Consider the following 13776-nt stretch of genomic DNA (forward strand, 5'->3'; position numbering starts at 1 on the left):
TACGGTGCATGCCCGTGAAGGAAGAACCAGCCTGCTGCAGGAATTCAGAGGAAAGGGCATGGCTATGTCTAGCTGAAAGAGGCTTCTTACAGGCAGTGAATACCATTGAGGTGGGCTTTAAAGGCCAGGTGGGCGTTTAGAGATGGGGAGGGAAGATTGATTGCCAGAGCTGGGGAAGCATGAGGCCTTTTGGATGACCAGGCCGCAGAAGAAAGTGGGGCTCTGTTTTGGTATGTGCTGACCATGAAGTTAAACTGTGTCTTAATTTCTCTAGTCCTCAGTTTCCTCCTCTGCAAAAAAGACGGTTGAAATTTCTTTTTGTTTCAGTGTGCCAAAGAAATAAAGAGAGGATTATGTTTGTGGCCAGGCATGCCAACTGCCACTGGTCTTAGGCCTTAGTGCTTGAAAACAAATAGGATTTTAGCCCTTTATAAAAAGTAGACATCAAAAGGCTTTCTCCCCTCTTTCTTTTTTTAAAAATTATTTTCACCCCCTTTTTATTATATTCTTATTTTAACATCTTTATCACTAGGTTACTATTTACTATAGGATGGGCTTGTGGAAACTTATTTGGTAAAGAGGGGGAAAAAAACCTAAGTGATGTGTCAAGCCTTTTTCATGAATGGCGCAGAAATCCAAATTTACATAGTGTAGTTTAAGTTGAAAGGTTTGTTAGTGAAGTATTATTTCAAACATCTGTATATGCGTCTGTAAAAGGAGAAAAACCAAGACAGAAGAAGATGTGAACATCAAGTACATTCACATTTTTTCCCTATTATCAGTAGCATCCTTCAGAAAGTACTGATTAAAAGTGAAGGCCGTTTCCAGTTCTTGGTTTACTTGCCTCATAGCACACTAAGTCAAGGCTAAGCTGGGGGCCACCTTCAGAAAGCACAGACTTCCTTTATGGTTGGAAATAATCCATATTTTGTTTGACCTTCAGAATACTCATGGCCTTGCTGGAATATATGGGCCAACATTTGTCCTGGCAAGGCCAGGGCAGTTTAAGTTTGGTGTCTTCAGGGATGGCTTTATAGGCCATTAAAAGCAGTGGGAGGAAGGGGACGATAGTAACTCAGACATTTGCATCCTTTCCAACTAAAAAATCAAGGGGGTGATTTAAAACAGGCAGTATTTGAAAACAAACAAACAAAAAAACTTCTTGCAGTTCCTATTTGTCTAAACTTCTGAGAACTCTCTCAAGGTTCTTTTGCAAATGACCTTGTCATGAAGAGGGGATTGCATCTCATTTATTACACTGTATTAATATCTGAAATCCTCTTCTGACTGTCAAATATGGACCATGGAAAGAGCACAGTTTCCATGCCTTTTGAACAATATGTTCTTCATGATGCTTTGTTTGTAAAAATATTGTCAGATGGTTAGGATTTGCTTGAGTGTAGTAATATTAATTGGAATTAGGCCTCATGGTAGCTTTTTCTGCTTAGGCCAGAGGCAGAGTCCGAAGCCTAAGAGTGAAAAGTTATTGCTCTGTTTATTTTTTCACTTTAATAGATGGCACTTTTTCTTCCCTTCCAATTTTATTGAGATATAATTGACATACGGCACTGTGTAAGTATAAGGTGTACGGCATAATAATTTGACTTACATATATCATGAAATGATTACCACAATAAGTTTAGTGAACATCCATCATGTAAGATACAAAATAAAAGAAAAAGAATTTTTCTCCTTGTGTTGAGAACTCTTAGGAGATACCCTCTTAACAACTTTCACATATAACATACAACAGTGTTAATTATTGGGTTGGTCAAAAAGTTCATTCAGTTAATGAATATGTTCAATAAAGTTCTTGGTGAAAATGAAAAATATATCTTTTATTTTTACTTAAAACCGAACGAACTTTTTGGCCAGCCCAGTATACTAATCGTCATACATCACATCCTAGTTCTTATTTATCTTATAACTGGAAGTTTGTACCTTTTATCTTCATCCCATTTCCCCTCCTCCCACCTCTCTTATTATTCTTATTTTAAAGCAAATACATAACTAAAGTTATTGTTGTATACTGGGTTTTTGAGTACTTAGTGAGGTCAGTAATGCCCGCTACTTACGGCCAGTTCGATTGTCAGATGTGGTGTTGCAAAGATGATAAATGATAAGGTAATCAGGGATTAGATGGATTCATATGTGGCAATATGAAGATATTGTCTTTAATAAGAATATCCATTATATGGGCATAATTGAAAATAATTGTAATTTAGTTGAAATCTGGTATAAATTTAGGGGAAAAAAGTAAAATAATTACTTTTTTCCTGCTCATATAAAGGGATATAAAAGAATGCATGTAATTAAATTTCTTAATGCTTCATTTTGCTTTTGATGTACTCACACCAGGTGAAGTTATACTTGAATGTTAACGCTCATAGCGTGAGTCTAAAGTTTCAGTTGCAGCCAATAGATGGGAACCACGGTTTCTAGTGATTTTCAAAATACAATCCCATAAAGATGAAGAGACCCCACAACTGAAACAGGTGGTGTGCTTAGTTTAAGTGAACATTTGGGAGTCCAGAAAGAATCCGACACTGTCTCATCACTGTCAGAAGTGATTCCAACACCACTGCTGTGCACCAGCCCATGTTGCTGGCCGTTAGTTGTATGGATGTTTGCTGTTCACTCAATGACAAAAGCAAAATAGCCAAAAAAAAAAAAAAAAGGATATAAAAGAATATGTCATACACTGTTAAGTTCACATATATATGTATTTTCTTTTTGCAGTTGAGAAAGCAGGATTGGTAAGTGAAGCTCAAGGGTTAGGTATGAAAAATAATTGAGAGAAATGAATAGAAAGAAAGAAAAATTGATGTTTGATAATCTTTGTTAAATATGTTCTCAAAGATCAGCCTCAGATTTAAAGTATTATGTACATGTAGACTTTGGTCTCCAGTAGTTTTTTTTTTGTTTGTTTAAATAAATGTATTTATTTATTTATTTTATTTTTGGCTGTGTTGGGTCTTCCTTGCAGTGCACGGGCTTTCTCTAGTTGTGGCGAGCGGGGGCTATTCTTCATTGCAGTGCGTGGGCTTCTTATTATGGTGGCTTCTCTTGTGGCCGAGCATGGGTTCTAGGCACGTGGGCTCAGTAGTTGTGGCTCGCGGGCTCTAGAGCGCAGGCTCAGCAGGCTCAGTAGTTGTGGCACACAGGCTTAGTTGCTCTGTGACATGTGGGATCTTCCCGGACCAGGGCTCGAACCTGTGTCCCCTGCATTGGCAGGCAGATTCTTAACCACTGCACCACCAGGGAAGTCCCTCCAGTAGTTTTTTGATAGGAATTCAGCCTTGAGTTGAACTTTGAGATACGTTCTTTTCTTTTCTTTTTAATTACCAAGCGACCAACCTTTTGTAGTTTGTTGATCTATTTTCTCCTCTTACTCTCTTTCTGTTGCTTTCTGCAGGTGCTGCTGTTTATTCTGGAATGCTGGGCATCCATATGTAGAATTAGGGTTTGCCCACCTCTGTCTTAACCAGTAATGGAGAAAATCTGACCCAATATTTTAATTCACAAATTGAAGTGGACTCATTGGGGTCCTAATCCAGTTCCTTGGTCTAAGCTCCAATTTCTAAAGCCCCCATTTCTTTATGTAATAAGTACATGAGTTACCACTGTTTAGGCTTCTCCACTCCTCTGTCTTTGCTTAGCCTTCTGTCTTCAGGTGTTTAGGAAGGGTCTTATCACAGCCAGCTTCTTTGCTTGTCAATGGATTTTATAACAAAGCTATTAAAGTCCAAACTCTTTGTTAAGCAAATCCAATTCATTAATCTATTATATAGATATCTCACTTTATAAGAATTATAGAATTCTTAAAGAATTATAAGCTTATAGAATCCTTTGCTACCCATTATGTTAGTTCATTTTGGCAAGACAGGTAGTATTAGCCCCAGTTTCCCAGGGAGGAAACCGAGTGAGGTGGCCCAGGTCAAGAAACTCGTTAGTGGCAGAGCTTGGTGTAGAACCCAAGTCTTCGAAATCCAAGTTCGACCTTCTTCTGTGTTTCTGTGGTCCATGTGGTATGTTATGAGCTTCTTTTCTGATGGGAGAAGGTAGGATGGTAGGGAAAAAAGTGGTTCATTCCTGTTGATTTTTCTTATGTTTATTAGTAATTTCTTTATATTTGTATAGCATTTCCTGATTTAATTAAAAAAACCCAAAAACCTTTTCATTGTTTTCCTAACAACCCTGGGGATTAGCTAGGACAAGTAATATCCTTATTTTATCTTATTTTTTTAAGGTTTTTTTTTTAATGTGGACCATTTTTTAAATCTTTATTGAATTTGTTACAATATTGCTTTTTAAAAAATTTTTTTATGTTTTGGTCTTTTGGCCACGAGGCATGTGGGATCTTAGCTCCCTGACCAGGGATCGAACCCACAACCCCTGCATCGGAAGGCGAAGTCTTAACCACTGGACCTCCAGAGAAGTCCCCTATCCTTATTTTGAAGATGAGAACACTGAGGCTCAGTGAAGTGAAATGTTATTAGTTGAATTGGAGCCATAGCCCAGACCGGGTTGGACTAAGACTAAAGTGAATGAGAATTAAATGTGAACCGTTCCTTTCTGTAACATACATGGAGCATCTATAGTGTGTCAGTTGCCATGTTAGATGTCGTGGATTTAAAAATACCTGTTTTTAGCAGTTTGGGAGTAACAATATACACACTACTATATATAAAATAGATAACCAACAAGGACCTACTGTATAGCACAGGGAACTAACCTCAATATTTTGTAATAACCTATAAGGGGAAAAGAATCTGAAAAAGAATGAATGAATACACATATAACTGAATAACTTTGCTATACACCTGAAACTAACACAACATTGTAAATCAACTATGCTTCAATTTAAAAAAATTGAAAAGAAAAAAAATACCTGTTTTAAAATTTGTCACAGTATGTCAGAGGTTTTTAGAGTTTGTGGGGTCGTGCTGGGGGTTACTTTTGTTTAAGGAAATCATTTCTCTAGTATGGAGGAGGGGGTAAATTTGGAAGACATTATGTTATAGAACTGTAGCCAGATATATGTTTACTTTTGTGAGTGCCCGTTTTATTTGCTGGTTTATTCATTTCTATGCATTAGGATAGAAAAATAAATATAGTTCTGTTTTGGCTCCCTGAAATAGTTTTTATATTTTCTGGAATTTCCTCACTTATTGTCTTTAATATTCCAAAGTTTTACTATGACTCATTTTGGCCATCCAATAATAGAAGAAGTAGGTGTAGGCCTGTTTGAAGAGGCTCATTAAGTAATTTTGGGGAAATATGTTTTTGAGGTCTGTAAATGTTAATTTTTGCTTGCTGTCGAGATTTGTGTCATGGGTATCAGTTTTGCATGTTCCTATATGTTTTGGATGGGAGAGGATGAAAAGTTATGCTAAAAGAGCTTAGTTATTTTTCTCTTTGGCTCAAATATGTGGTTTTACCATAAACTACTGAAAGTTTCCTGTTCTTGTTTGATAAAAAGGCCACTTCCATTCATTGTTTCCCTGCAACTTCCTATACTTTTCACAGTAAAAAAGGTTGAAATTGAGGATAAATTATGAGTTATCTCTGGGAGCAAAGAAACTCTATTTCATTTCAGGAAAAAACTTAAAAAAGTGAGCCTCCCTGAGTCTGAAACTGCAGTAATCCTCATTACATGCCTTTCCATACATAATCATGGTTTGCAAGGAGTTCATTCTGATCCGTAACTCAAACTAACATGAGAAGGCGAGGAAGAGTCATGTCATGACTTGATTTTAGAAAGCCGCAGGATGGTATCACTGTCCTGTACAGGGGCTTTCTGAGTGGCTTTGTTGTGTGTTTTCTTTCTGAAATGACACTGGCCAGCACATAGCCTGCCCTGCGCTGTATTCATACTGTGGATCATTTGTACTGACTGGGAATAGGGACCACTGGTGGGAGTGTCTGATCTCCCTGATGGTGTCTGCTAGCATTGAGGGGAGAGTGAAGATGAAAGGAATAGTAGTTACACGTTCCATTGAGAACGGTGAATGTGAAAATGATGCTAAAATTGTAATTAATTGGGGATGTGCAGTTTGAATATCTCTTCATCCTGAAAACTAAAAAGAGGAGGAGGTATCATGAGAACTTTACATATATACACGAAACCTAATTGTATATTTGCTTTCATCTCTTCTTGAAAAGATAAAATTTCAAAAATGCTTGAAGCCCTAGAGCACTAGGAGAATAGGGCTTCTAGCACAGTGGTTGTGTGAACTAAATTCCCAACAGTTCACCCTTAGTGTGTAAGCTTCGCTTTCTTTGATGCTTGCCATTCAAATTAGATTAGTGTGGACAGTGTCTCTAATATTGTTGCTAATATTGTCACTCACATTATTATACATGGTCAATTTTACACCAGGTTTGTGTGTCTGGAGCACATGAAGGAAGCCAAAATGTTTGGTGAGTTACAAGGAAGATAGCTGTCAAAAGCCCATATAAGTTACACTGGAGGTGGGATGGCCCTCATCCAGAGCTTGTTGGCTTACAATTGAGTATCAAAGAAGGCATGTCATGGGCTTGAGGCAGAGACACAGGCTTGCAGCCAGAGTTGAGAAAATAGAAGTATAGAAAGTATAAGCAGAACTATAAAACAGAGAAATATGGGACCATTTAATGTAGAGATAAAAACTAAAATCCCAAACCAAGTTTAATAAACTGTAATTAGTATCATAATGATGACCCTATGTCCTCAAAAAAAAAGAATTAATAAGTGATATTTAGGATGCTCAAAATATATACGATGGCCATGAAGTAATTATGTATGTAGTATGTTTTAGGTAGACTTACCTTAGAAATGACAGAAGTCACTTTCTTGAAAAGGAGTGAAGCCTTAGTTGTTTGGAAGATTTGCTCATGTGGGCTATCTCATTGCTAGTCAGTGCTAATTAATGAGGCATTGATTGTGTGGCAGTCAGGTGGTTTTTTGGGCCAGTTGCAGTAGGTGGGAAGAAGGGAGGGAGAATGATATAAAATACTGAAAGAAGGAATTAATTATTACTGTAAATAATGGATTAGTGTAGTTTCGATATATTTTTCTGTGCAGATCTTGAAACAAAGCCCTTTTTGTTTTAGGAACTGGCATGCAAAGGATTTTATTTTCAAACTGACCATTTGAAAGTACTAGAACTTGTCTCCACGTGAGAAAAGGTGAATTCCTTCTGGCAGAGTGGTTTCCGAAGGTTTACTTGAGAGGAAAAGAGAGGAGCTAGTTGATCCAGAGTGGAAAAACACCGAAGAAAAGTTTTCCCCAAAATAACACACAGATTTCAGGAAAAGAAAAATTGCTTTGATTGAATGTGACAAACTAAAAAAAAAAGTTGAGCTTTGAAACATCATATGACACATCTGTTTTGAAAGGTTGCTTTGTCAGATACAGCTGTGTGTTTCACAGTACTTTATTGTGTGTGAAGTTTTATCATGAGCATGCTCAGTAGATATCTTTCTGAACAGGTATCTCATTTATCCCAGTTTTAAAATTTGGGGGGAGAGTTTATTAAACAACAGTACATTAATTTATTTTATATTTATCTTTAGTTTAAATGCAATGTGATTGAATCAAACCCCTCTCTTTTAGCCTTTTATTAAACTGATAGCTCTGTTTAGATTTTATCCTTTAACAAGTTGCTTGTTGACCCAGGAATATCCAAAACTTTTGATTTATTGCATGGCATGTTTTAAAAAATTGAGATCACGGGTTTCCCTAAATAACTTTAGCAAACCAATGCCGCTTTGTTTTTTTGCCTTCGTACCTACAGTAATGTAAATTATTGGTTTAAAAAGTAAAAAAAAAAAATCTTCCAATTCTAGAAAGGAGTTTTTGTGCATACTGGAGATGATTGCCTAGATCCCGGATTGAAACTCACTATAGAGTGTATTTCCTCTATTTTTAATGAGGCTGTATAAGAAAAGTTATGCACCTACGCTTTTTGTAAAATAACTCTTGAAATCACTGACCCTTGCTTTATAACGGGCCTCTTAAATCCAGACTTAGGAAGAATATTTTCTTATCCAAAGAACTGATTTGTTTCCTTTTTATGAGATCTTGGGAACGTCACATTTTCTTTTCTACCTCAACTGCTAGGAAACTCAGAGCTAGGTCTGGTGCTCAAATGAAGTTGTTTCCTAAGTCCTTCAATAAGGTTTGGTTTGGTTTTGGTTTTTTCATATCCACTTTTTAATTGATTGGCAGCTGAAGTTTTCTGGGCCTGTTTTTTTTTTTTTTTTAAATTTTTTATTACCAGCCCCTCAATTTCCTTTCTAGAAGTAGTTGAGTATATAAATAATAAAGGAATATATAGCATGACATTTTGGTTGGATCAGTAATTTTCTAGGAATAGAGTCCATTAAAACTGGGGACTCTGGTCAGACCTGTCTTGGTACATTAATTTTTGCATCGCTGGGACCAGAAGCCAGGGCAGAACTTATCTAAAAATTAGGAGGAATTGGAAGCAAAGGTCTTTTTACCAAAGATTTTATAGAGGCCTCAAACTCTCAGGGTGACAGTGAGGGCATCGAACTACATGGTACCAAAGTTCCTTTAAACTCTAATATTCTATGCTTCCTAATGCAAAAGGAGGTTGAGATAAGTTAAGAAGTATTTTTTTCAGAACATATTCCATAGTTGGAGAGATGATAATAATAATTATAGTTATATGATAATAAAAATGAGTTAATCCTAAGAACAGGTTTTGTTTGTCTGATTGAAGAATTCATTACTCAACAAATCTTTGTGAACACCTGCCTTATGCCAAGCGCCATGCCAAGCACCTGGGTGGATAGAGAGTTAGCAAAAGGAACATGGTCACTGCCTTCATGGGATTTCCAGCTAAGTAGAAGACACACAAACACATGCCAGAATAAATGAAACAATATGTTTATAACTAAAAGTTGATATTGGGTGTAAAGGAAAAGTGTAATAGGTATGACAGGCTTATGGAGTCGCTAAATTTAATCAGGTATGAAAATGTGGTTCTGGGCCAGGGCTGGTTATCTGGGCACAATCCTTCTGTCTTTCGAAGGTCTGTTGTCCCTCGGTCTACACTGAGAAGTCCTATCAGTGGTGCTGTTTGATTGGCCCATAACTACTGTGAACCTTGGAAATTTCAGCTCCATCAATACTCCTGAGGCTTTTAGCTTCACTGTGAAAGGAGCAAGAGCACATTAGTTCTTCATAGATTTCTCTACAAACTATCAGCTATTTCTTTCTTAACAGAAGCACCTGAGCAGCGAGCTAGCTTGCTTGAGGAAAGACTATGGTTTTGTATTGTAATTGGATTTGATGTATCACTGATGCTTGGTGATTTGGCATTCCTGGTAAGCATTCCTGCATTCCTTTAACAACCAATTGTTGAGTGCCCTGACTATATATAAAATCCTTAAAGTAAATGTATTTTAGTTCATGGCCCAGTTTGTACATATGGCTGTAATTAGTAATATTTTGCATGGCCAAACCAAAAGTTGGTAGATTTTCCTTTTTTAATCTCTTGCCTCCTATTTATAATCAGGACCAGTGGTTACAACCTTTGATTCAACTCCCGAACAGTTGAGGTTTCCCCCTTCCGTCCTTTCTGACCACTCCCCCACTTACAGCTTCTTGTCTTGCCACTTACCCAGACACTGCACCCCAGCCCTAACCAAGGGCTCACCAGTCCCCGAGAATGCTTGTTGCAGCGTGTTATACCTCTGTGTTTCTGTGCATGTCTTTACCTGTGTTTTTCCCAGTTTTTCTTTCTTATCAGACACCAGTTTACTAGAGGTAAAAAAGAAAAAAGAAAAGAAAAGGAAAGAAAATTAGTTTAGCGACTATCTTAAGTACAAGTCGAGGTCTGAGAGACAAATTTGGTGACGTTATCCCTCAGGGTTAATGAGGAGTGGCTTTCCAGCCCTGCAAGTTTCACTTTACCATAAAATGTTGCATTAGTAGGAACTAAATTATAATTTTTATTGGTTATGTACCTAAACTGAATTTAATATTTTGACTCCAGATCAATTATTTTCCTTTTAATAAAGAAGTATACTTAAAAAAACCTATTTTGTGTATCTCAAAAACACAGTAGGAGAAAACAGATTTCATTTTCTTCCATCCTCCAAATCTTCAGATTTGTTCTTGGTCCCTGTGCTGAACCATTTAGGCAATAACATTCCATAAGTTCTAATCTCCTCATAAATGAATTCTGTAGCTGGTTTTCCCTTCATTCCCAGCTTCCTTTAGACTTGTCAAAAAAACAGGAACAAGTGCACCATCTTATTGATGGAAAGTAAATGATGAGAAAGTTGACCAAGATGGTGCCAGATTACTGTCCTTCTGGATTGTGGGAATTCCCTGGAGGCAGAAACATGGCCTGTTCTCACCTTTGGGAGTTGTACTTCCAGATTGTGGTCAGAGAATAGGAATTTTTACCCTAATACTGAACATAGTTTTATTTTAATCCTTCCCAGGGCAATTCTTAGAAATAATTTTTGAGGAGTAATGGCTAGGGAGTAGTATGAGAACATTTTATCTTAGATATTTTATTAATCATTCTAAAGGCTCATAAAGAAAACATTTTTTCAATTGCAGAAAATATTTTCATTCATTTATTTCTCCCCCCCCAGGGGGCTTTATGTTTCTAATAGTAAATGAAATTTGTAAAGTATTTGCATGTATAGGGTTTCATTTGGTCTATGAGTCGAGCCTGTCATAAAGTAAGAGAAAGAGAGATTATGGGAATCTTAAAGACAAGGTCAAACAACTAATAGTTGGCAGACCTGGATTTAGAATGCAGTTCTTGGATCTCCTGGTCCAGTGCTCCTCCTGTACCAGTATGTCTCTAATACAAGGTCTCTTCTCTTGCAATGCCCAGTGGTGACTTCTGGGACGTGCTCCTTCTGCTACCTTTTCTCTTCAGGTTATAAAAAAAATATGAAACAAAACAACCCCACAGCGCTTCCCTGGTGGTGCAGTGGTTGAGCGTCCGCCTGCCAATGCAGGGGACACGGGTACGTGCCCCGGTCCGGGAAGATCCCACATGCCGCGGAGCGGCTGTGCCCGTGAGCCATGGCCGCTGAGCCTGCGCGTCCAGAGCCTGTGCTCCGCAACGGGAGAGGCCACAGCAGTGAGAGGCCCGCTTACCGCAAAACCAAAAACAAACAAAAAAAAACAACCCCACATCCTCACAGAGTTGCGTAAATCCCCTCTGATACTTTTCCGTTGTATAGTGGTATCTTGCTTAGATGGAAGAGTAGAGTGCCTTTATAGCTTGGCACTTCCCAACACTTGGAGAATTTAGATTCTTAAAGAAGCTCTGCCCACTGTTTCCCTTTGAACATTTAAAGAAACAACTTGAACACAGGAAGTTCTTCAACATGGTTGCACCATGATTTCAACACAACAATATGCAGCTATGCACTGGCTTTTGGCCCAAGAAGTTGGCGGTTGACTTCTTGGAAGAGGGTTGGTTTGTCAAGAGAAAGGTTTGGATTTAGATATTCACTTGGAGAATGAATGAAACTATGATAAGATATGCTTAAGGAATTGTTCTGTTTAAAAAAAAAAAATCTGGCTGTTTTTTCCTGAGAAATCCACAGTACAGGTTTTAGAACGTTGTATATACACTCTTCTGCCTATCTTTTTCTTATCAAGGATAAGCTTTAGCCGTAAGCCAGGTTTTATTGTTGAAAAACCCAGGTGGGAGCTGTGGTAGAAGGTCCCCCTTTGGATTTTAATGGTGGTGCATTCCACAGCTCCATCCCCAAGGAGCCGTAGCTCCAGTGAGTTGTAATGTAAGATGGTATAAACACGAACATATGTTGTGTACACTGCATGAGCTTGGGGCCTTCCAGGTGCTTTTTCCTGGAACTTTGTTTTCGCATCATATCCTGATGCCTGTCACATTCCCTCTCATAAAGCTCAGTTAGAGCCAGGCTGTGCTATTGGCTGAGAAATCACCCTGGGTGTCCTTTCTTACAGATTCTTGCATCCTGTGGAGGTAGAAGGGATTTTCAGCTCAGGGGCAGAGTAGATCCTGCGGTGCCAGGCCCACAGTCTGTGGAAGTTTGTCCCTCTTCGCAGCTGACAGCATTGCGGAAGTCCCTGTGGGACAATAACAGAAACCCTTATTAACCAATGGTGTTGTTGGAATAAAATCTCCCCACTGAAGTGTCTTGGTCCCAGGCTATAATGTTACCCCTTGATTCCCTCTGCATCTTTACCACTTTTATTACAGCTGAACACACGCTCCTCATTAGTACTCTGGGTGATATGGGGAATCAGTGTGCTGGAAATTATGTGGAATAGGTACCAGATGTTTGTGTCAACTTGGTATGCATTGGTGTTTAGAATGCTTAAGGATCCCATTTATTAAATGTGAAAATGACTTACTGTACCTTCCCCTAAACAATAACTCTCCCCCTCCCCAACCCCCAATATTTTTCTCTGTGTTGCATGAGGTGTGATATTAATTTCTTTGGGGACAGATTAAATTTAATGTGTGTGCAGCAAATGCATCTGTTCCCAAATGCTTTGTCTGCATTTTGTCAAGTCTGAGGGCTGGCCTACAGCCAGTGGGGATGTGGGGTTCTGTAACTGAGACTGGAATGCTATGTTGCAGCTAAAGGATATAATGAAAGGGTGAGTCCGTTTACATTTTTTTCTTTAAGTGGAACTGGGAAGTTAGACATTCATGTTATAGCCAGGCCTTAGGAACATTTCCCATGTGTGCAGATAAGCAGGCATTAGTGAGAAAGAGGAAGACAGTTGGTAAAATGAGAAATGAGCTTGTGCTTTCTCATTAAATTTATGAAGTCTTTTAAGTCAACCAAAAGGTTGCAAGTGTGAACCAAGCAGTTTATTTTATTATATTTTATTTTATTAGACATGAATTAATGTCTGTGTTTGGCTAAGGCATTGGCCTGTTCATCAAGTCCTGAGGTGAAGGAGTGGAGAATGCAGGGTAGAAGCAGGCAGTGCCTTGTCATGGGAAGAACTTGGATCTGGAGTCTGAGAGACCGCAGGTTCGAATCCCACCCTGCCACTTACTGATGGTATGTGACCTTTGGTGAGTTGCTTAACCTCTCTGAGGCCCAGTTTCCACCACTGTAAAGTGGGAGTTTTAGTACAATCTTTACAGTGGTGTTATGAGGATTAGAAACAGTATGTACACAGCATGTGGCTCAGAGAAGGTGCACGATAACTATTTTCATGAAGAATTAAACCCTCGCTTATCACAGGGGTCCCACCATATGCTTCACAGTGTTCCTCCAGGTGGCCCAGCTGCTGAACAGAGGGCCCTGCTTACTGAAGGAGGCCACTTGGTCAGGGCCACCTGGTGAGTTTCTCACCACAGGGTTTACTTGAATTTGTGCTGCCTTCAGGGCAGTAAACGTTTTTGCTCAATAGAAGTAGCATCTTATAGATGAATAGGGGCTGTGTGTCTGTCCTGGTAGCCAAGGAGGGTGTACTGAGCAGGAAAAACAGAGTCTGACTTAAGTTGGATTCTTTTGGGAATTACCCCCAAAGAATTCTGGACAGGCCATGTACTAGATGTCTGGAATAAACAGAAATATCCAGATTGGGAGGCAACAGTGAGGAACATCTCTGGGGGTGTGTTACTGTCAGGAAGCACTTTACTGAAATATTCACCCAGCTCTGTGGCTCGCAGCAATTTACTTATAGTGGGAATAATACCTGTTCTACCCACTTTACAGAATTTCTATAAAATGCTTTTTAATTATAAAGTACAGTGCAAGGTTAACAGGAGTGTTGCTTATGAATAT

At 38.6% G+C, this 13776-nt stretch overlaps 1 protein-coding gene across 10 annotated transcripts in view; it reads left to right on the plus strand.

Moving 5' to 3' along the window:
• The window catches only part of TGFBR3 (transforming growth factor beta receptor 3), a 206494-nt gene that overhangs the window by 69919 nt on the left and 122799 nt on the right, over nucleotides 1–13776 (plus strand). The gene's annotated exons all lie outside the window — the stretch shown is intronic.

Source organism: Lagenorhynchus albirostris, chromosome 2, assembly GCF_949774975.1.
Source record: "Lagenorhynchus albirostris chromosome 2, mLagAlb1.1, whole genome shotgun sequence".
NCBI classification, from domain to species: Eukaryota; Metazoa; Chordata; class Mammalia; order Artiodactyla; family Delphinidae; genus Lagenorhynchus; species Lagenorhynchus albirostris.